General features: G+C 41.2%; 1 pseudogene; it reads left to right on the top strand.

Annotated features, from left to right (window-relative positions):
• Positions 1 to 1,648: 1,648 nt before the first annotated feature.
• Positions 1,649 to 3,058, top strand: LOC149184900 (granule-bound starch synthase 1, chloroplastic/amyloplastic pseudogene; annotated as a pseudogene).
• The last annotated feature ends 541 nt before the right edge of the window (positions 3,059 to 3,599 follow it).

The following is a 3,599-nucleotide window of genomic DNA, read 5'->3' as shown; positions in this document are numbered from 1 at the left end:
GATCAGCTACCATACCTCTGTTCTGCAACAGAATAAGGTCATTGAAATTGATATGCCCAAGCCGTTGATGCCACAAATTTTCAGTAGACTTATTCGATGACATCAAGGTTTGTTATGGCGTACTCTTCACAGCCAGTTTGTAGAGTCGTCCTATGAAAATACCTGTAGCAATAGGCTTCATCTGGTCCAACAAGTCTTTAATAATTCAATGAGATTTATAGAATTCTACCTTGAGATCCTGATCTGTAATCTTTGACATAGTAATCAGGTTCTTCTTAATACCAGGAACATACCAAACATCAAATATATTCCTAATCTTTCCATCAGGCCGAGTAACACGAACATCTCCATGTCCCTTGATCTCATACCCTCTATTATCTCCAAGGTATACTTTTACTCCAGTGTTGGATTCTCTAAAATTTTTGAACGATTGCTTTTTACGTGTCATATGTGAGGAGGCTCCAAAATCTACGAACCAAATATCTGATTCATCCTCTTCAGTAGCGAAAGCAATCTCAGCCTCAACCATAAACAATGTGAAATCCTGATTCTGATTTGCATCTGCATCAGCCAAATGGCCTGCATATATTCTTTGCTTGTACCTCTCCTCATTTGCCTTTTTCTTATGGCAAAATTTAGCAATATGGCCTATCTTACTACAATAAAATCATTTATGAGCAGAGTCGTGTTTATACGAGATCATACCTTGTGGTGTCATTTTCCTTAATGCACTTCCTTTCGTGTGATCAGCCAGTGCTTTCCCTTTTGGCTTGAAATTTGTCTTCAATGCAAGATCTGAATTTTGAGGTTTGAGAGGCAATCTCCTTTCTTCTTGGTGTCGCAAAATCTTAGTGAGCTCTTCAAATCCTGGAGGATTTTCTCTTCATGGTATGAGAGCCCTAAGGGCTGGCCCCTCCTGGGCTTCCCCTCCTCGGCTGATAGAAATAGCGAGTATGTAAATTTGTTTTGAGAGAGTATAATGTGTTATTTTTTGTTTGTCCATATATCACTGCTGCAAAATTGTAGAACAGATTTTTGCAGCACAAGGCGAAGTTCATCGATCTGACTTCCTCAAATTCTGCATTAGGCTTGGTAGCCTTCATGCGAGAAGAGGGACACATTTAAGCCGATCTAGGCAGACCTGGGCAGAAGCGTGCTGTGATTGTGACTAAAAATGTCTGCGGATCTATTTTTTTGATTAAGTAGACTTGCGACTGTGTTGATCGAGCTGGACTAGGCTTGGCTCAACTAAGATTGTCGGCTAATGAAAATCGTTGCGACCCGCTCGAGGGAATTCACTACAAGTTTCGTGGGAGACGCTGATCTAGGGAGATCCACCTCATCGGGTTGCATTGTATCGTTGCTGCGGGCCATGTGAGAAAATTTTGTTGGCAAGATCTTCCATAGCGCATCGAATCCGCTTTTGTTTGAACAACATGAGCTAAGAATTTCGATTTGGCCTATGGATTACATTTGTTATGTATCAGGTGTCATAGTGGAATGGAACCTGTGGCATCGATTCCAAGGCCTGTGACAAGGACTAGAACGGGCTTAGCGATTTCGTGGAGCTTAACTATCGCACCCCTGGCACCGTCGCGTGCGAGGCGTAGGATTGTAGTATCTTCTTTTTGGAGAGACAACATATAAAATGGCCGCTGCTGCAGCTGAGCACTTTGTAGCCTGCTAGTCTCACATTACTAATTCTTCCAGAAGTCTTTCTTCGGGGACTGCATTGCCCTCAAGGAATAGAGGGTGTAGTAATGCTACCATCTCACTAGGTCAAATTGCCTACTACGAGGGCCTGCGGTCGATTAGAAGCACAGACTTGGGACATCTTCAGAGCCATGCAAAGGCAAATTTTAAGAAAGTGTTGAGGAAGGCACTTAGTGGTGGTTCCAAGGGTCCCAAGGGAGTGGTCACTTGTAGCGGTGGGATGAATCCGGTTTTTGTATTAGCTGAGGTGCCCCCCTGGAGTAAAACTGGAGGTCTTGGTGATGTTCTAGGAGGATTGCCACCTGCGCTGGTTGCACATGGTCATCGGGTTATGATAGTATCCCCACGTTATGGTCAGTGTAAGGATTCATGGGATACCAACGTATCGGTTGATACAAAAGTAGGTGATATAACTGAAACTGTGTGATTCTTCCGTGTTTACAAGAGGGGAGTAGATCGTGTTTCTATAGATCATCCATCCTTCCTTGAAAAGGTTTGGGGAAAAACAGGCAGAAAAATTTATGGTCCTCAAACTGGGGTGGACTACCAAGACAATGAACTTCGTTTTAGCCTCTTATCTCAGGCAGCTATTGAAGCTCCAAGGATTCTTAATCTCTCAAGCAGTGAACACTTTAGTGGACCTTATGGGGAGAATGTTTTCTTCATTGCCAATGATTGGCATACATCTCTTCTTCCTTGTTAGTTGAAGGGTATCTGCAAGCCTGTCGGTTCTTTCACAAATGCCAAGGTTGCATATTGCATACACAATATAACCTATCAAGGGAGATTTGCTTTCTTAGACTTCTCTCTTCTTAGTCTCCCCGATTCATTCAAGAGCTCATTTGATTTTATAGATAGGTATGCCAAACCAGTGAAGGGAAGAAAAATAAATTGAATGAAAGCTGGAATACTAGAATCTGATAGGGTTTTTACAGTGAGTCCATATTATGCAAAGGAGCTTGTAGCTGGACCGGACAAGGGAGTTGAATTGGAATCTATTGTTCGCAAAGTTGGCATTACAGGAATTGTGAATGGAATGGATATCCATGAATGGGACCCTTCAATGGACAAATATCTCGAAGTGAACTATGATGCAACGGCTATTGTAGATGCCAAGCCTAGTCTGAAGGAAGCTCTACAAGCTGAAGTTGGGCTGACCGTGGATCCAGATATTCCTGTTATAGGATTTATTGGAAGACTTGAAGAGCAGAAAGGTCCAGATATTCTTGCTGAAGCTGTCCCTCTAATTGCAGTTGAAAACGTGCAGTTAGTTATCCTAGGCACCAGTAAAAAGTACTTGGAGAAGTAGCTTGAAGAGCTTGAAGAGAAATATCCATACAACGTTAGTGGGTGTAGCTCATGTGCAGATTCGGTGATAGCATTTTGCCTTGGCTTTTTGATGGGAAGCTTTGATGCCATGATGAAGTATGAGAATCTAGATTACTTTATTAATAAAATGCAATTCCATATATAGAAGAAATGTTGTCTCAAGATAGGTAGATTATCTTGGACACACAATCTGTTGGTCGATAGAATCTCTCAACGGCAGAATAAACTAGGAATAAGTTGATATAGCCAACTCCTATACAATAGGAACTGATTCCTTACATAGAAATAATCACAACTACAAACAAGTAAGAATTATATATTCCAACATTCCCAGTCATAACTTAAAGTTGATATTACCATAACATCCTATTTTGGAGCCTACTACCATAACATTTCATCCAAAACTGAGATTTTTTTAAAAGATAACATTTAAGCAGGTTAAGTGTTGTCATCTCAGGGTAGAATATTTTTTGGTGGAAGTCGAGAGAGATTTATGTTTAACCATTACAGGAAAAATGTTGCGAGTTTCCTTTGTGTTTGTTACAAGAGCTGTTCTC

This window comes from Pinus tabuliformis, chromosome 3_2 (genome assembly GCF_031772625.1).
Source record: "Pinus tabuliformis cultivar Carrire ecotype Pingquan chromosome 3_2, CPIR1, whole genome shotgun sequence".
Taxonomy (NCBI): Eukaryota; Viridiplantae; Streptophyta; class Pinopsida; order Pinales; family Pinaceae; genus Pinus; species Pinus tabuliformis.
Note: the sequence above shows the minus strand (reverse complement) of the source record. Positions and strands in the feature narration are given on the sequence as shown.